This window comes from Rhynchophorus ferrugineus, unplaced genomic scaffold (assembly GCF_030347505.1).
Source record: "Rhynchophorus ferrugineus isolate W39M unplaced genomic scaffold, kcgeb_rfMv2 rfM1, whole genome shotgun sequence".
Classification (NCBI taxonomy): Eukaryota; Metazoa; Arthropoda; class Insecta; order Coleoptera; family Curculionidae; genus Rhynchophorus; species Rhynchophorus ferrugineus.
Genome location: NW_027472580.1, coordinates 27,095,217 through 27,116,821, shown reverse-complemented (window position 1 = coordinate 27,116,821; position 21,605 = coordinate 27,095,217). Strand labels below are relative to the sequence as shown.

Below are 21,605 nucleotides of genomic sequence, written 5' to 3'. Positions count from 1 at the left end.
TTCAATTTCTTCTTCGGTGTGTCTGATTGGGTTCATCCAAATCAAAGGTGTTATAAACAGTGCTTCTTTCCCCATATTCAGATAGTTCTTACTTGTATACCCTATTAGTAGCCACACCCCATATCAAATGAATTGGATTGGATATACTATGCATCTATTTTCAGGTCTATTTATAAAAATCTAAATTACATTAAATGAAATTAAACTTTTTATTTATATCTACCGAATAACAATTTGAAATAGATTCTTCTCTTTAGCATGGTTTATTCAAAGATGCATGTATGTATTGCAAGTAATTCCTTCTTTAAGAACTAATTTTCAAACCACAGCAAAACATGTTAAGATTCATTTTTTCTGTCCATTTTTGCTTCTAGAATGTAGAACAAAATATCTACAATGAATTATTAATAAATGTTATGCCTTACAAAACCTAATCAATTGTTATTCCAACGTTTGCCTTTTACCTCAACATTTATTGTCTATACTATTTTATCATCATCTTGCTATGAGTGACTCAATGTTCTATTCTGGTATATCCATGTCTCATCTAAATACACAAATTGAAGTAATAAGTCTTGCTTGATTTTATTATATGTTTTTAAGAATTGGATTCTTTTAAAAGCTATGTTTGAAAGCTCCATTAGACCACTTCGTGGATTATCTTTAAACCATTGGAATCCTGTATTATCAGTGTATCAGCTGCATATATCTAGGTTTTCTATGGATACTTTCTAGACGAACGAACGAAATATATGAACACAAACAAAACTCTAAAACAACGTTGTCCTGTTTATAAACCGTGGTTATTATAAATAATGTTTTGAAGAATTATGCGGACATTTTAAAAAACACAATTGGACGCCTTTTGTAGGCTAATTCGGTTAGTTGTTCAAACTTATCAGATAGCATTTAACTAGACTAAAATGAGAAGAAAATTTTATGATCTTAAAAGGAGTTTACAAATTGCGATAGACAATACATTAAACATCTTGATGACGTGCGTGAGTTCACTGCTATTTTGAATAGACAATATATTCGATATATATGGACAAAATAATACACCATACAATATAGTGCATTTTGTAACTTGTTAGCAACTCTCTCTCCATGTAAATAATGCGTATGTATTGCTCAGTTTCCATGGCAAGTCTTGCAGGTTATTATACAGTGTATTATGCGCCTTCTGCAAGGTTAAAAGAAATGATAAGTGAAATATGTAAACTTTCAGGCTTCATCGTCAGTATATATAATACCAAATAAACTGACATTAATTACTGACGTAATTGAGTGGACATGTCAATAGATGTATTACTGTAATCTAACAGGTCAATTGAAAAGTCCCCGGCCTACCGTAGTAAAACACATTTTTTGCCAAAATTAGTTTTTTTTATTCAATATAATTTCCTTCAAAGGTAATAAGCTGATTATAGCGACCCTCCAACTTTTCGATAGCATATTTGTAGTACGATTTGTCTTTTGCTTCAAAATAGGCCTCAGTTTCGGCGATCACCTCTTCACTCGACGAAAAGGTCTTCCCAGCGTGACTTATTTTCAAGATGGTCAACGAAAATTATTCCATGCGCATCCCAAAATACCGACGCCATAACATTGCCAGCCGAGTGCTGGGTTTTCCCACGATTTGGAGCGGATTCATCGTGTGCAGCCCACTCGGATAACTATCGATTGAACTTCAGAGTGAAATGATGGAGACATGTTTCATCCATTCTCACATATCGACGCAAAACTCGGGTTTATTACGCTTGATCATCTTCAAACAGTGCTCCGAATCATTTACTCGTCGTTGGTTTTGGTCAAAAGTGAGCTCGCGCGGCACCCATTTTGCATAGAGCTTTCTCATACCTAAATATTCGATGATATTATGAACACGTTCAGTTGATATTTTTAGAGTATCTGCTATTTCATTCAATTTACAGTCATTCAAAATCATTTTGTTGATTTTTTGAATGTTTTCGTCCATAACAAACTCTTTTGGGTGTCCACTGCGTTCACCGTCTTCGGTGCTCATTTCACCACATCTAAATGTAGCATACCAATGGTTGATTTTCCTGGGGCATAATAACAAAAGTTGCTTCATTCAAAATGCTATAATTAACAAACTAATGATCCGACAGCTGTCAAATTTATACACGCATCTTTCGAGGGTTAGGGCTAACCAAAAACATATGGATCTAATTATAGCAGCGCCTTCTATATGTCAAGCCGGGGACTTTTCAATTCACCTGTTATTCATAGATATTTATTTCAAATTTCTACAAGGACATTAATGGCGTTTCAATCATGCTTGCGATTTAAACGTACACCATCTTTTCTATCTATATAGGTCATAATGGACAATAAATACTTCCCAAATCCAGAAAGCAATCCAACAAGGTTCGGGGATAGCAAACCTGCTATCTTCTCTGATCTGCCCTTTTAGCAGACTTCCCATCTCCATCAAATGCTTATTTTACAAGATGTTAATTCGGTCCGTACTCCTCTACGAATCTAATGTCTACTTCAAGTTTGTTACACCCAACCAGGTCAAACGGCTTCAAGTTTTCCAAAATAAGCTCCTCAGGAGAATATTAAACGCTCCATGGTTTGTCAGAAATAATCAAATTCATAGGGAAACTGACACTCCAGAAATCAAGCACTTCATATCTCAATCATTCCACAAACAACAATTCATCTCAAGTTCTTCTGAAAACGCGCTTGTTCGCGAGCTGGTCGACATGCTGGGAGCTTAGCACCGCGTCACCGCTAAGCTCTCCCCCTTTCCCAGGCTGAAACGACCTCATCCGTCGCAACAGTCATAACTTTTACCCCCATACAACAGTACCCAGTTGTGTGTTAACTCAGGTTTGCGAATCAATAGAATCGCCGGGCCCTCGTGCCCAATAACGGCTACCCGATCAGCGGGTTCCATATCCCCAAATTTAATGTAGTAGCAGTAGTGATCCACAGGGGTCAACTGTGAGGCGGTTTCGGTTTAGTGTATTGGTAAGCCCAGAGGCAGTCCCACATAACCCGGTCCAACTTGTCACTCCAGGGTAAGTCTCCGCGACCAGGTATGCGTCATGCATTCCACCGCCTGGTTTTTAGGCCAGAACAAAAAAAACAATAAATACTTTAAAACTTCAATAACCGAAGCCATCCAGTCAAAAAACGATCAAGTCAAAATAATCACTTCGGAATTGAAGCTGCAGATGACGGTATCCTGCAAAAGACTACACCCAATAAAATTTTAACGAAGACAGTGACAAATTTAAATTGAATGCCGACTAATACAGACCGGCCTCCGGTAAAGTATTCATCCCGAAAAGAATTTGAAGGGACGCCGACAAGGAACTTAATTACTGTAGTCAGATTTCGCGATAAAATCACCTGGATCTCGGATCGAAAAAGGCCCTCCGGCGAAATTACATTTGAGACAGAGCCTCTAACTCGATAATAATTGTTTCTGCCGTTTGAAAAATCTCTATTAAATCGTCATGCTTTTCGAATTTTAAAGTCTTAATCGGTGTTAATGGGGTTAATTGGTGATTTGTTGCCAAGGTTACTGTTTCTATGAACAGATATCCGCATCTTACGATTTCTAATTGACATTGTGATTGTTATTAAATGTAATTAGTTACAGTTGGGACTTGCTTTTGGTACCGACGGTCGGCTTTAAACCGGCTTCAGCAAATAAATAAGGAACTCGCTAAAAAGTAAAAAATTATTAAACTTAGATTTTTAACAACAAAAAAACGTTTTAAAAGAAAGTATATATGTACATAATAATAATAGTTGTAACTAAATAAAAATAAACAAAAACCTTACATAACTTATCTACTACACGTATTTTATGTTCTAACAGGTCACTGAAAAGTCCCCGGCCTGACAAATAGATGGTGCTACTAAAATTAAGTTAGCCCTAACCCTCAAAAGATGCGTGTATAAATTTGACAGCTGCCGGATCATTAGTTTGTGAATTATAGCATTTTGAGTGAAGTAACTTTTGTTGTTGTGACAAAAAAATATAAAAAGGAATTTCGCGTGTTGATAAGATATTGCTTTTTGAAGGGAAAAATACAGTTGAAACAGAAACTTGGCTTGATGTCGAGTTTTCGGACACTGCCCCTGGAAAATCAACTATCAAGTATTGGTATGCTAAGTTTAGACGTGGTGAAATGAGCATCGAAGACGGTGAATGCAGTGGACACCCAAAAGATGTTGTTACCGACGAAAACATTTAAAAAATCCACAAAATGATTTTGAATTAGTGTAAAATGAAATTTAATGAAATAGCAGACACTCTAAAGATATCAACTGAACCTCTTCATCATATCATTCACGAATATTTGGGTATGAGAAAGATCTATGCCAAGAGGGTGCCGCGCGAGCTCACTTTTGACCAAAAACAACGACGACTTGATGATGCGGAGCAGTGTTTGAAGATGATCAAGAGTAATAAACCTGAGTTTTCGCGTCGATATGTGACAATGGATGAAACATGGCTCCATCATTTCACTCCGAAGTCCAGTCGACAGTCATCCGAGTGGACTGCATACGATGAACCCGCTCCAAAGCGCGGGAAAACGCAACAGTGGCTGGCAAGGTTATGGCGTCTGTATTTTGGGATGCGCATGGAATAATTTTCATTGACTACCTTGAAAAAGGAAGGACCATTAACAGCGACTATTATATAGCCTTATTAGACCATTTTGAAGAACGGAATCGCCGAACTACGGCTGCATTTGAAGAAAAAGAAAGTACTGCTTCACCAAGATAATGCACCGTGCAACAAGTCAGTAAAAACCGTGGCAATAATTCATTCATTAACTGGGCTTCGAGTTGCTTCCCTATCTCCAGATTCTCCAGATATTCTCCAGATCTGGCCCCCAGCGAGTATTTCCTGTTCTCAGATCTCAAAAGAACTCGCTGGGAAGAAATTTTCGTCGAATGAAGAGGTGAGGTTACTATGGTAGGCCGGGGACTTTTCAATTAACCTGTTATTATATATTTTATATACTACAGAATTTAGCTCAATACCTACCTAAAACTATTTATCTATTTGCAATATTATTTTAACTACTACCAACTGATCACTTTGAAGTTGGTGCCGAACAATATACTAATTTGTTTTCTTCCTAATTTAATTTTGTGTATATGTCACATAATTATATTATTGTTTTTGTATTGTTTTTCCTGGGCACCGGAATTTTTGCATCGATATGTGACAGTGGATGAAACATGGATTCATCAGTCCACAACGGAATTAAACAGATCCTCATCTGATTAGACAGCAACTGGTGAACCTTGTCCAAAGCACCCGAAAGCACTGGCCGCCGAAACTGTCTGGCTGGATTTAGGGCCTAGGTATTTTGGGATGTGTATTGTTTTAAATATTACAGCGTAATAATAATAAAAACCCTATAAACATGTTGGATCTTTAAAAAAACTAATACATTTTTTTTGAAGGTCACATTGTAATCTTATGTATCATTGAATTATATATGTAATTGCTCGTAACTAACGTCCACACAGTACATAAACTGAGTCTGCTCTTAATTGGGTTTTTACAGCAAATCCAATCTATATTTCTGTTTTATTAACTCCATTATACAACAATGAATTTTGGCTATTTTGTGTTTAATGGTAATGTTGAATATTTTAAGTGGAGAAAACTGGAACAAGGAAAAAATGTTATAATAATAAATATATATATATATATATATATATATATATATATATATATATATATATATATATATATATATATATATATATACAGAAACATAAAATTGTAATTAATTTGGTTTAATTTACTTAACTGAATAATATTTAAATGGTTATTACCTGTAATGCTATTCCTGTTCTAAACATATACTTTTATATTCTTGTTTCTTAAAAAAATCTGCTACATATCTTTTTGTTCTCGAATTTTAATGTTAATAGTGAAATAATATTTAATATTCATACTGATTTTTGTAGTTTTTACTCATTACTCTCACATTAGGCAAATTAGGAAAGGGATGCTCGATATACATCGATGTCGAATAAACATCAATGTTTTTTGACTTCGACACCATCGTTATATTGATGTTATAAGAATAAAATATGGAAACATGAATTATTCTTGATTTAGCAGAAATTTGTGAGATTTTATGACCAATAGAAATAATTAATCGTGAAGTCCGTTGTGGAAAGTACGCAACTTGTAATAAAGTTATACTACTTACCAGATTAATTACTGTAAAAGTGACAGGCTGCCAACCAAAACAGATAATAAGAGAGAATTTAAAAAATAACTTAACTGAAGAAATTACGAAAGGATTGCAACAATTGCTGGCTGAAAAGATTATGGCCTATGTATTTTGGGATGTGCGTGGTGTAATATTTATTGATATTCTTTAGAATATTATATAGCATTATTGGAGCATCTGAACGCCGAAATTGCAAAAAAAAAAACGATGGCATATGGCAAAGAAAAAATGTTTGTTTTATCAAGACAAATCACCCTGTCACAAGTCAATCAAAACAATTCCAAATCTACATGAGTTGAATTATCTATCAATATCATTTGATACAGAATTCTGTTATGGTCTAATTTGATTTTGGTAATTGAGGGTACACTCTGAATCGTTTGATCCAAAAAAATGTACAGGCTATATATGCAAATAGCGTTGGAATTTTCCAAACTTAACTACATGCAACTGCAATGTAACAATACATTCATTTTTCATCATTTATGCAATAAAAACAAAGTTAGAAATAAAAAGGGTCTCTCAATACTTCTGCCTTTTTATTACTAAGGGAACCAATTCCCTATTAGAGCTTCTTAGGGTTTGCTTTTTTTTTGGTAAATCAACTCATGATTTTTATAATTCTTAAAATATCTGACGCAACTTTTCTTGGAGAATTCCTCCAATATACCAATATTTCGTTATTGAGTATTATGGAATGACCAAGTCGTCCGTTCCTCAAATTTTACATGAAATTCGCCACTTTTGACAAAAAAGCATCCATGTTATTTATAAATATTTAAACTTAAATATCAAAATGCAAAGATGTAAAGTAATTAAACGTGTAATAAAATGTTTAAGAAATTTTTTTTTCAAAAAAATATCCGCCAAAAATACTGACAAATCGATATTAGCTTTTTAAATAAAAATTTAGCAAAAATACTCAATAATATTCTTTTAATACATTCCGAGCGAAATTATTATTAGGCAAAAAAATTAGTCTCATTTATATTGCTGCTGTTAATCTGCAACATTACATATTAATAAAAAATAATAAATATTTTATTAGACTGTAACAAATGGCAAATAACAAAATCCCGTCCATCAAATATTTTATGGTTGATGGCCGTTGCTAAATATTGTTTTTCTTTCCATATATTATTAATTTGTTACTGTGGGTTTAAAACTAATTTTAATTTTATCCATTTAAAATTATTTAATTAGTTGTGCAATACTGATTTTGTATTGCATTGTACATTGTTATAGTTATTGCATTATATGAACATATTTGTATTGGATCATTTTAGATTGTATTAAAATTCTATAAAATATAAAATACATAACCCATTAGTTATTATAGCAGGAAATAATTATACGGTTACAGAAATTAACTACATAATCTATATGGAAATAATATTATAGCATAGAGTAACTAGTCAAAAGATATCTGCATTGAATTAAGCTTTAGGGTTTTAGTAGTAGACAAAAGTAGACATTTTTTAAAAGTAGACATTTAAATATGGATAGAATTATTGGAGTATAGATGAGGCACTATTTACCAGTTATTGATAATCTTTTAAGAGCTTTGAAAATAATTAAAAAAGAATAAAAATAGAACTATATCAACATAGGAGCCATTCAAATATAAAAAGTTAGCATCGAAGTAAGAATAATTTAATTCCATTGCCGATACGTAGTTTCTGTGCAATGAATTAGATAGCTCTTCTTCAATCGAAATATTAAATTTCAAATCAATTTTCCCATGACATCAAAAAATTGAACCAAATTGAATAAACTCAACACACTATTTCTAGCAAACAGAAAACAAGATCGCACAACCTCAACCTTGATAAACATACCAGTTAAAGAATTGCTGATTAATTTAAAGTAATTCATCAATATTTAATTAATCACCACAATTCAGTTATATAATATATAAAAAGATAATATATAATATATAAAAATAATATATTGAAAAAATACATGTTAAATAATATATAAAAATAACATCATTTAACATAAATTCATTTTGACTATCGTTATATGAAAATCCAAATCATATACTGCAATCTATAATTTATATCCTGAAAGTTATACACAGTATTACAGTGTAATAATGACCTTACAAATATGTTGGATCTTTAAAAAAAATTAAAACATTTTCTTTGAAGGTCATATTGTAATCTTATGTATTATTGAATTGAATATGTAATTGCTCGTAACTAACGTCCACACAGTGCATAAACTGAGTCTGTTCTTAATTGGGTTTTTACAGCAAATCCAATCTATATTTCTGTTTGTTAACTCCATTATACAACAATGAAATTTGGCTATTTTGTGTCTAATGGCAATGTTGAATATTTCAAGTGGGGAAAACTGGAACAAGGAAAACATGTTGTTATAAGAATAAGTATAGATGAAGAAACATAAAATTGTAATTAATTTGGTTTAATTTACTTAATAATTAAATGGTTATTACCTGTAATGCTACTCCTGTTCTAAACATATACTTTTATATCCTTGTTTCTTAATAAATCTGCTACATATCTTTCTGTTCTCGAATTTTAATGTTAATAGTGAAATAATATTTAATATTTATACTGATTTTTGTGGTTTTTAAGTCAAACATTTCGATAAACATTCTTGAGACAAACAGAATATTACCATCATAACCTAAAAAATGGTAAATAAAAATTTCAATTATGTCATAGAAATGCGCATTCTCATATTAGGCAAATTAGGAAAGGGGTGCTCGATATACATCGATGTCGAATAAACATAAATGTTTTTTAACTTCGACACCATCGTTATATTGATGTTATAAGAATAAAATATGGAAACATGAATTATTCTAGATTTAGCAGAAGTTTGTGAGATTTTATGAAAATAGAAATAATTAATCGTCAAGTTTGTTGTGAAAAGTACACAACTTGTAGTAAAGTTATACTACTTACCAGATGAATTACTGTAAAAGTGACAGGCTGCCAACCAAAATAGATAATAAGAGAAAATTAAAAAATTACTTAACTAAAGAAATTAGGAAAGAATTGCTACAAGTAGAAAATTAGTATTGATTGATTGTATTGAGGATTGATTTCAGACAATTAGTGTAAAAATAATGTAGTAACAGAATTAGAGATATACAAAAAAGTTCACTCCACTGATCAGGGACATTTTATTCCCTTTTTGTTCATGTTATTTTTTATAACACGACTTATGACTTGTCTTAGGTGAATTGATTATTTCCGAAGTCTGAAACCGATCAGAACCGACCGTATAGGGTGACAGTTTTTAGTATCTGCTGATATTTATATATTTAAGCCCATATTGTTAAAAAATTATCGAGTTAAATACACGATACGATTTTAAGAAAATTAAAAAAACGTTTTATACAATATTTATATTTTTATTAATACATTAACAAATATTCTGAGATCATTAATAATGTACAAAGGACTAATAAAATCTACCACTTGAAAAAAAAAACTCGGAATAATATTAACTGTTCTAACAACATGAATTGAAATAATAGCAATCGAACCGAACCCTCTGGCAGGTGTAGACTCTCAGATCTACACGTGCTCCTGCTGGCTTTGAAGTGGATCAAATTAAATAAAATGTTCCCCTTTAACTAAAAAGGCATTATGTTAGGAGTGTGTTACGTGTTCGTTTAACACAGAGTCTCGGAATTAAATAGGAACAATTGACTATTTTCTCTAGAATAATTCTATTTGAAGAAAATCGATTATAAAATTTTATTTTATTATTCTATTAATCCGATTAAAAAAATATTTTTATATAGTACTTGGCCGTAAATAGACAGATATGCATATAAGTAAATATAATAATGTTAATTATTCTTGACAAGAATTAAATTATATTGTTTTTTTTTAAGATATGTTGCTTCAAAATCTTATTCACGACTATTGGAACCATGATTAATTTTAAAAGACCATTCTACTGTGTTCTAATGTATTTACTGTTGTTTAAAAATATATTATGTTTGCAAGATATAGATGTTTTCGAGAGGAAACAGATTTTCCTATTTTAAAGATATAGATTCGTGTAAAAACGGTTGCTAGTATCATATGACGTCAACAGACAATTTGTAAACAATGCAATGCAAAACAATTTGCGGGATAATTATGGATATAGTGATGCGCGTTTTTTTCTTGACAGTCGGTGTCTATATAAGTTTACGTTTTTTATTTATAACGCCGAAATTGTCGATATTTTTTGTCGCTTTCAACATCCCTATGGCATGTGTTACTGAACACCGATATAATTTGTTCAATTATAAATAATAATCAATATTTAAATAACCTGAATATTATACATTATTATATGTGAATTGAACCGATATATATTTTAATTATTTGTATATTCTTTTTTGTTAACTAGGGTTTATCTGGATTGGATCTATTGCTTAACGTGGGGTCTGAACCGCGGTCACCGGCATTTTAAGCCTACGGACTGGTAAGTGACGAACTTGGAGATCATTCCAGAAGACATCCGGTTCTACCCAGCCTGATTACTGGCGTGACTGAGATCATTTTTAAGGACAATCACAATCATACATTTACGACCATGCCCCAGCAGGATTCAAACCCGCGACTATCGCAAATTTATGAAGATTTAATTAAATAAATATAATATTTCTGTCATTGTTGCTTACTATCATCACTCTAATTGCAATTAATATAAACTATGAAATATTTTTACAACATTCATGTCATTTTATTGCTTATGCCAATTTAGTTTAGTAAAAGCATAAAATAGAGACACTCAAGAAATATATAAAAAATATATATGAAAATTTTTAAAATGAATAATAATAAAATAATTAATAATATATAAATAAATATATTATTATCTCGGACATCTTGTATTTCTTTTTTGAAAATATAAATTAACACATATTTAATAACATTAAGTTTTATTAAGACCGTTATCTTTATAAATGTTTATGTTAATAAGTTAAAAATCAATATGTGAGTCAAGAATTAAATACAAAATGTCGTTGCAGAACCAAAATAGAATTAAAATTTGACAAAATTGGTAAAAATGTACATGAAAAATGGTAATCCCAACCCTACCCGCCGTATTCCCTAGACATTGCACCATTCGACTTGTACTGGCTAAGAACTCAATGGTATAACCGAACAGCACTTCGCTTCCTACGAACAAGACAAATAGTACCAATCAAAATAATCTGAACGAAAAGAAGAACTAGCCTTTTTTTAATTATTCAATGGTCCATGAAAAAGCAGTACTTTTTTATACTGTAAGATATTTGCTTAAAAATGATAAAGTGGTTAAAAGATTAAACACTGAATGGCCTTAAAATTCCAAAGAATTTTTCAATAAATTGAAAATTATATAATTATAGCATCTTATGTCAATTTCATTGAATATAAATTCAAAGCTTATAAAACCTCAAAACTAAATAACTTAATATGCTATAGCAACTGACATTCTATTAATTTTAACTATAGTTAAAAACATTTTAAAACATTGTAGCACGAAATAGATTACGAGTTGGTCACTTGCCATACTTTTCAGTGATTTAATAGCGTTTTTTGGTGAAATTTGATAGATGACAACTGTCCCTGACACGTGGATATGAACAAAATTAATTGGTCATCTAGTACAGTACGTATAATCATTAAAATTTGTAATAAATTTTATAAATAGTTGAAAAAATAAAAATGAAAAGTATTGTTATTAGGGAACCCAAAGTGCTGGCCAAAAACTCGTTGGCAACAAATTTGTGTAGCTACTCTTAATATAAATATTGTTATTTATATTTTCACTATTTCATACGATTGTAAATAATAATGTGATCTATATATATATATATATATATATATATATATATATATATATATATATATATATATATATATATATATATATATATATATATATATATATATATATATACATATATATATATATAGAACATATATATATATATATATATATATATATACATATATATATATATATATATATATATATATATATATATATATAGAATATATATATAGAATATATATATATATATATATATATATATATATATATATATATATATATATATATATATATATATATATATAGAATATATATATAGAATATATATATATATATATATATATATATATATATATATATATATATATATAATCAATATATAAATAATATTATAAATAGCTTGTTCTTAAACATACTATAATTTAAGATTGTAATTCAACATATGTACACACATATGGTAATAATCAGGCAAAAAGACAGGAAGCTAATTTGAAGCTATGATCTGAGCATGTGAAATTAACTTGGAAAGATCTCACGTGTTTCCCATATGACTTAATAACTCGACGTAATATGAACAGTGGACTGCAATTACAATTAAATAATAATATAGTAACTGCTGTGTTGCCGGATTGGTTGAGGCGGTAGACTGTCCTACCCTCCTACTGTTGCCATAGTCGTGGGTTTGAAGACCAGGTATCCGTAACAGGATTCCCCTACCCGGTTCCAGGCCAAAAAAGGGTTTTAATCACTCTGGGGCATGGTTGTAAATTTATATATGTGACTAGCTGACCCGGCATACTTCGTACTGCCTCAATTGATAAATATAAGACCGAATAATCCGTAATTAATAAATTACGAAATGCTCGGTATGAATGAATTTTTATTATTATTTTCGATTAATTACATATGATGTTTCATACTTAAAAAAGTAGAGTTTTCCTGAAATCCGGGCTTTATAATAAGGTTTCAATTAGATATTTATAGACACATACAGTTACGATACAGTTTGTTAATTATGGTTAATTAATAATTGTGATTATGGCTGTCAGATGGCATCCGATCCAATGCTATTTTCCACATGTTTAGTAAATTGTTGTTCTGATGAAGAAACATTTGTAATTCTTGGACAATGGTTCTTTTTACTGGTGGATTATGAGCAAAACGCTTATCAACTTCCGCATCTGAATTACCCATAAAATAAATTTGTAAAAATTGATGATCTGCATCTGGTAGTGGTAATAGCGCCCCCATTAAGTGATAAATTTGTCCTTGTATCTGTAATTTTTAAAGATTTGTCCAATAATTATTTCTGATATATATTTTAGTACAAACTTGAATATTATAGAAAAATGTTTGTAATACTTTATTGTACATCAATAAGTAACAAAGGTATGAAGATACATAGTAAATAAGATAAAATGTTATATGGTATACCTTGAAAGTAGGCATGAAATTGTCCTGTATAATATGTGTAGCGCCAAATGATGTCATCTGGAAACAGCTGTTATATTTCTGAATGTTGTCCAAGTAGTGGTTAGAATCATTTCCAACCTCAGAAACTAAAAAGCGTAAATGATCTGGTGGTTCTGCTGATCTGCTGATCAACTGTGGCAATTTTACTTTGCCTTCAGCACAACATAATCCAGTAGATTCACCACTGTATTTTAACGCCTTGCAATATTTACAAATTATAGTCATTTCCCCAATTGTTACCGATTTGTCGGCACAATAATTTTTGGCCGCATCATAGTGGAATGCAGCTCATTCCAGGATCGCAGGAGCCGCTGTGTCTGCGGAATCGTTCAATTTCATTATGTCGTGCTCGCTATTATGTTTGATGTGCACGAACTCGTTGCATTCTAAGTCTATCTACTCCATTGTGACTCTCCAAAGAACGCAATTCTGACATAGCAATACGACTATTTTCTTGATGTGTCTATCTCTGCTTATCAGTGCGGTTAGCACGTGAGGTAGCTCTTTGCAAATTTCATTGACTGCGACGACCTAAGTCAGGTCGTCTTCTCCTCGGCATCGTAAATTGTAATTAATCAAAGTGTGAAAAGTTCTCACGCACTTAGCAGTAAAGTGTCACTATCACAATCAAAAATCAACAAGAAAAAGAGCACATAATTTGAAATGTCACTATCACAAAGGATCACGGGAGTTAAGAAAGTCTCGCGCACGTAGCGATAATCGTCACTCAAAAAGAGAGAAGGATGCACTCTTTGTCTGAGGTACCGATCGACTTAGAAAATGGATCGACATATTAATTGCTTTTCAAATGTCAAATATTATGGTAGCGGTTAGAAATTTAATTTATGATCAAAAGACAATTAGTTGGTTGTCAAATGTCAAATATTATGGCTGCGTTCAGAAATTTCATTTGTGACAAGACTTAAGATTTAAGATAAAAATAATATGATATATAGTTAACAACTGTAGTTAATCTACATAAAAATAATCTGATAATAAAAACTATAGTTAGCTAAAATGAAGTTAATTTTTTACCTCCTGAGAATAAAGATATAAAAATTCTAGTTAGTTATTAATTTTAAACTATTCTTTCTATTTGATTTCTGTACGACGGGAAATACATAAAAAAATAGTTGTTATATATATATATATATATATATATATATATATATATACATATATATATATATATATATATATATATATATACATATATATATATATATATATATATATGTATATATACATATATATATATATATATATATATATATATATATATATATATATATACATATATATATTATATATATATATATATATATACATATATATATTATATACATTATATATATATATATATATATATATATATATATATATATATATATATATATATATAGCAGGAGTGCGAAATCCAATAAGGAAAATGACCCCAGTTACTCGTCAGTAACCAGGCTGGGTAAGACCGGATGTCTTCTGGAATAATATCTAAGTGGATAGGCTTAATGTCGAGGATCGTGATTCGGAGCCCACGTCCAGTTACACACTAGATGATAAAAAAGAGATTTTAAGCTATAACAAAAATGCTGTACTGATTTAAATTAAAACTAAATCTATATACCAATTATTGTGTCCCAGTGATTATAAACTATTTGTAATTAAAATTAAAATACAAATTTCAGATATAATAATAGTATATTATAAATATTTTCATTAGTTATTATACGATTCTGGAATCTTATTTTGGTCTAGGGCTAGGTGCGGCACTAAGATTTGTGAATTGAACATAAAGTTCTGTTAAAGTTGTTCTTAGGCTTTATGGTTGTATTGTGCAGTCAGATATATCCACTCTAAAGTAAATTTTGCTGTTAACTTTAAAATAGAATGGATTTTCACTAAACAAAAGACACGCTAGACTGTTGTTCTGAGTCTAACTATGGTTGTTCTAAACTTGTGATATAAATAATATACGATATGATTTATTTTTTATTTTTACCCCTCTTAAATCTGAGATTGACGTAATACTTTCAAAATAAATCTGCTTGATGATGAATGAAGTGTTTTTTTATTAAAAAAAACATTATAATCGATTTAATTGATCCAGGTGATAAGTTGGTGACTTTAACAAGGTCCCTAAATGTCACTCGATTAGCTCTGAGTATTGAATCTCTGACGCTGTTAATGTTAGGTAACTATCTAAGAATATTAATCATTATACGTTATTCGTCTTCCTTAAATATTTCCATCCATCTTTCTAATAAGAAGTCATTAAGTAAAGCATTAACAAACACCTTTTGCCTTTCAAATGTTCAACATACTGCTTTTACACAAAAATTAGTATAACCCTTCATTTATATTAAAAAGTAACTAATTAACTTATTAATGTATTATTATTACTTGTTGTTGCTGGCTAACTTATAAATTATTTATAGAGTGACTTAAAACTGGGTACTCATCTAAGAAGACCCATTGGCCCTTAGTCTGTTTTCAAATAAAAATTAGTAGCACTTTTCAGTGTTTTTACTATTTGTTGTACTTCATTACACACAGTTCCCTTGACTCTGCTTGCTAGTTTAGTGTTATCTATAAAAGTGGTGTCCTCGTGACTTCTTACGAATTTCTTACTTTCCTCTATCACAGTTAGAATTCGTAGATATCTATGTCAGTAATTTTTCCTATAATATCTAAGTACATCTACAATACTTCTCAGAAATTTATTCTGAAATTCTTAAAATATTGGATATTGATTGATTCTCTTGATATTAATTCTCGCAGAATATCCCCATAATTCTATTCCGTAGGTCCATATAGGTTTGTTGGGCAAATGCAATAAAGTCATATGAGCTATTGACAAGTTACGGTATTACTAATTTCTGATATAATAATTATTATATATCACTAATAATGATAAGATAAAATAAGGCTACTGGATATTCTCAGTTGATTACAATTTAATCTTGCAATGAAATCTTAATCCCAGTAACATAAATAATAATATGGTAAACATGCTGCATATTGCATACATCAAGCTGAACTGTCACAATATATCATTACAATACAAGCATAAAACCTATTGTAATTTTTTTTATCAAGTGGTTAAATTAATGTAACAAATTAAGAAAAAATAATATGAAAGAGAGATTTTAAAAATTCAGGTTGCGTCATTTAGGTATATGATCAGAATTTCTGAAAGATAACAATTATAAGAAAATCAACTTATGACTTATGACAAGTTTGAAAACTACGACTGTTGAATTACTTAGTGTAATTCATTCAATAATAATCGGAATGCTGGTTCACTACAATTAACACAATGTCTTTTTTCTCTGGCAATACGAGTGGACTGCACACGATGAACTCGCTCCAAAGCGTCGGAAAACACAACAGTCGGCTGGCAAGGTTATGGCGTCTATAATTTGGGATGTGCATGGAATAATTCTCATTGACTACCTTTAAAAAGGAAGGACCATTAACAGCGACATAGCGTTATTGGACCGTTTGAAGGACAAAATCACCGAAAAACGGCCGCATTTGAAGAAAAAAAAGTGCTGCTTCACCAAAACAATTCACCGTGTCCCAAGTCAGTGAAAACGATAGCAAAAATCCATGAATTGGGCTTCGAATTGCTTCCTCATCCACCGTATTCTCCAGATCTGGCCCCCAGCGACTTTTTCCTGTTCTTAAATCTTAAAAGAATGCTCGCTGGGAAGAAATTTTCGTCGAATGAAGAGGTGATCGCCGAAGCTGAGGTTTATTTTGAAGCAAAGGACAACTCGTACAACAAAAATGGTATCGAAAAGTTGGAGGGTCGCTATAATCAGTGTATCACCCTTGAAGGGAATTATGTTGAATAAAAAAAATAATTTTGCCAAAAAAAATGTGTTTAATAATAACGTGAATTGACGTTAATATAATCTTGTGAATGAATTAGGACCTCTTGGTTTGCCCTATTTAAGGTAGGGTGTATGTCTTGTCCACTCTGGGAGTATACTGTGTCATATCTCTTCTTACCGATAGCCATATTAAGGTTTTTTCTCAACAACCATGTTCCAAATATGCCAGAGGCCAGGTAGTGGTAACAAAATGTGATCAATGCTGACCGACAATTTGCCAGAGAGACCCGAAATACACCCTTAAAGCTATAAAAAAGCATATATTATAAAAATAGTACATTGAGAAATACATATTGGAATTCTGTGAATATAATTAATAATTTTACTAATTTATCTCTTTGACATCCTGAACAATGGCCACTAACAGTTCTAAAGAAAATTTTAAAAGATTATTTTGTATGATAAGATATAAAACAATTACTGTAAATCATTGTAAACTGCAACAAAGTAACTATGTAATCATTTTTTAATATACAAAAGTCTAAAATGTATCATGATGGGCTTGGCTGCCCCAATAATTCTCATATATTTATTTTGAATGCAACTAGCAGGAACGGCACAGTCGATAATGATACATTGATTTTCGATTATGGTGATGTCCTGTATATTTAGTGTATACAGATACAGCTTGTTTCATTTCTGTGTGTGTTCATTTGTATCCTTTATTTTTATGACATGTAACTATGCCTATGGGAGGAAACAATGTTTTCTAATGTACTAGAGAAAATAGTTAAAACGATCCAGCAAACTGTTTTTATTTAATTTCAACGTGCTGTGCTGAAATAACGCTATCCCCAGTACATGTCTTTAGTTTAGGGTGAACATTTTATTTAATTCGATCCACTTCAAAGAGAACTTCATGGGAACGTGAAAGGATACTTTTGATGGAGGGTTTTGGACCAATTGCAATTATTCCCGTTCGTAGCATTAGGACAGTTAATTTTTATTCCCTAGACGTCCACGTGTAAGTTAATCGATCTAAAATGACCCACCTGGCATCTTCTTTTTCTGATATACAGGGTAGGCTGTAGTAGAGTTCAAGTGTTACTTGTTGAAACATTACATTCAAATTTTAAGATAGCCGGAAGATGGTATTTTGTAATTTAAAATAAAAATATCGATTAATTTTTCACGAACCTCATATATTTAACAATTAAAACACATTAAGACGTAAAAATAATTAATGTTCCTCCTACTTTTGCGTTAGTTCCTGCTGGGGCATACACATAGAAAAATAGAAATTTCATGGTATAGGCGACCTTGGGGAAATGTTTTGTTTAGTTCAATCAACGGTAGCGTTGTGATCGTAAATTGTGATTGGCTAGTTTAAATTCCTGGTGCCGCCACTAACATGGAACGTGACAGGTCGATCAAATTGTGTGAAGTCAGCATTTTTTATGGGCGTCAATTTTTTAGTTTGTTGTTTGAAGGTTTTGGTTTTTATGTTTTTGTTTAGATGAAGAAATCTTCGTTTTACGTTGTGCATATTTTCTGTTTTACATTAATTATTATGGAGTAATAATACAAAAATTGATGACAATGCGTCAGTGTAGTAAAAGAAAGTGTACCGGGGTAAAAATCTACTACGGAAATTAGACATCGTTTCCTAAAGAATGATGTCGCTCCTTTCCAAAAATGGGTTGATCAAGTAAATAGTAGTAAGTTACCAGGATAAACCAAAATGCAAATATATCAACGTCATAGTGTCTGTCACGGACATTTTAGTGAAAAATTTAGCATTACCCTTCCTTCACGAACAGGTATTAGGGTAAATGCATATCCAACATTGTTTTTATCAGGTACATATAAAATTATCTCTCTACTACATGTCTATTTATATATTGTTTGTTTACAGAACATCAAAACCTACTTATGAAGATGTTAGTAGTAATAAAATTCAATTAATCTACCAAGTTGTTCGTATTCTGTCAGTGTGATTCCTCTACATAAAGAAGTCTTACAAGAAGTTAATAATTAAGATAACTGGATAATTAGTAGTAATAAATTAATAAGTTTCATTGTAAAATATCTCTAAAATATTTGTAATACTTTAACTTTTTAGAACAATCACTGTTAATAATTTTATAGTAGAGCTATTGTATATTTAAATTTGATTGCCTTGTTAAGAAAATATTTATTACGGTGCCATGAATTAAAAATTTTATTGCTACTTTTAGGGGATTTATTACCTTAAAGAAATCTATTTTATCTAAATTTACAAATAACTACATTTGTGTAACAAATCTTAACCAGGATTGTTTAAAGAATTTTGTTGGATCTATTAGAGGTCATGGAGGTAGAAACAGCATCCTTCACCTAGTATGTTCGAGAAAGGTCACATCATCACTTCAATTTTTTCACTTCATTCTCTCGGAGAAAATTGTGAATAAGTAGTTCCACAGATTAAATACTGTAAAATCTAAATATCTTTAAAAAGACACATACATTTTTATCAACAGGGAAGGATTTAAAGTTTACCTTCAATATATCAAGATAAGTTAGAACTCTAATAGATCCCATAAAATTGATGGCACTAAACAAATATAGGAAGGCGTTATAGAACAATTATAGATATTTTAATTTTGCCCAGAATAGAGTTCATAATTGTTTTTTTTTCCTTTTTATTTATATATATTTATATTTACACTTATGTATATTTGTATAGGATTTTATTTTAATAAATTAATCTTAAAAATTATATTTGATTTTCATTTAAATACTATTAGCCAATAAATGTGACGTCACAAAGTAATCAGGCGAAATGGCAGACCAATCAAAGCAAAGTATTTTCCTTACAGGTTTCTACATAACTATTTTAAACTAACCAATCAAATTCACGTTGTCAGCGCCGGCAATGATTGAACTAAGCAAAACTTTGCCCCACTACTTACCATTGGGGTTGCCCACCCCTGTGCATATATTTATGTTGGCGATTTTTTATAATTATGTTTGTTCAAAAGGTAAAAGTGCATAATAAATATAACTTGACGTGATTTTAACAAAATGGAGATGTTTGTCATAATTGCCCGATTTCGTTTTAGAGGGATATCTAGGTTGAGTCTTCCACAATAATGAAGTCTTGTCGAATTACAAAAATTCTCGACAAGGAAAGGCCGCCATTTCTATAGCAACTAACAGGCGTGTATTTGATAATATACAATCTCATTTAGATGTGTGTTACCAGCAGTCTGGAAAATATCTTTCAAAAAATAAATTAGTTCGCTTACATTTTAAAATTGAATAAACCATTAAGGTTATAACATGTCTTTTGTTTTATTTTTTAAAAGTAGACCTTTCATATTTTGAGTCGGCATGTGGTTTATGTTATAGTGATTTCAAACAATTGTGTTGAATATACGGTAATATCAGAAAAATTTGTTGTGAAATATTTATTTTTCATCGTAATTTATGGTAAAAAATAGGATTAAAATATGCATTTTACAGGAGAAAATATGGAATGTTGAATGAAATATTTTATTTAAATACTAGTTGGCGTTTCCAAAACAATATTTTTCAAAATACAAAAACAATATCTGGCAACTCATAATTTACCTTCTAAGATTATGGACTAAAAAAATATGAATCCTTCAAAATTAATAAACTTCTTGAAAAATGATTGAAGGACAATTTTTAGTATAAAAAATATTGAAACATCAAATAGGCGATAGATAACGTAAACAATAGTAGATGACTGACAGAAACCACTTAATTTGTGAATCATATATCGCCATTAGAATAATTTCAGTATGATGTCCGATTAATTCATTTATCTGAAATTAAAGAAAATTTTATAAAAACTTGTTTTTCAACAGTTACATCAATAAAAAATAAAACAAGTATATTTTATTATAACATATTTTTATTATAAACCTACTAGTACTCTAAATATTATGAATTATCCTCTAGACGTTTCTTTTCCATACGCTCCTTAAATACCTTTTTTCTTTCCAGGGATTTCAAATAATTCTCACGTCTTTTTAATTCCCACAATTTTTTCTTGCATTTTTGTAATTCGACACTAAGATCGTTACAACCACCCAACAGTCGTCTAAAATTGCTATTTTCTTTTACGCATTTCTCCAAATCGGACACTAAGGAGCTACACTCGGCAACAGTGGTATCTAGTGCATTACTAATCGTGTTTAAGTTTTCAACAGGCATGGTTGTCAACCAAATTTACCTACAATCGAAT

At 30.6% G+C, this 21,605-nt stretch overlaps 1 protein-coding gene and 2 long non-coding RNA genes across 5 annotated transcripts in view; 1 reads left to right on the top strand and 2 right to left on the bottom strand.

Annotated features, from left to right (window-relative positions):
- The window catches only part of LOC143206585 (putative G-protein coupled receptor CG31760), a 337,104-nt gene that overhangs the window by 74,651 nt on the left and 240,848 nt on the right, over positions 1-21,605 (top strand). The window lies entirely within an intron of this gene.
- On the bottom strand, positions 8,179-9,259 carry LOC143192089 (uncharacterized). The gene is made up of 3 exons (XR_013004719.1): positions 9,182-9,259; positions 8,707-8,900; positions 8,179-8,603 (listed from the first exon to the last, which is right to left on the bottom strand). It is a non-coding gene; the product is annotated as an uncharacterized LOC143192089 (long non-coding RNA).
- The window catches only part of LOC143196166 (uncharacterized), a 945-nt gene continuing 594 nt past the window's right edge, over positions 21,255-21,605 (bottom strand). Inside the window, exon 3 of the long non-coding RNA XR_013005679.1 lies at positions 21,255-21,593. This is a non-coding gene — a long non-coding RNA (uncharacterized LOC143196166). The remainder of the gene's footprint in view (positions 21,594-21,605) is intronic.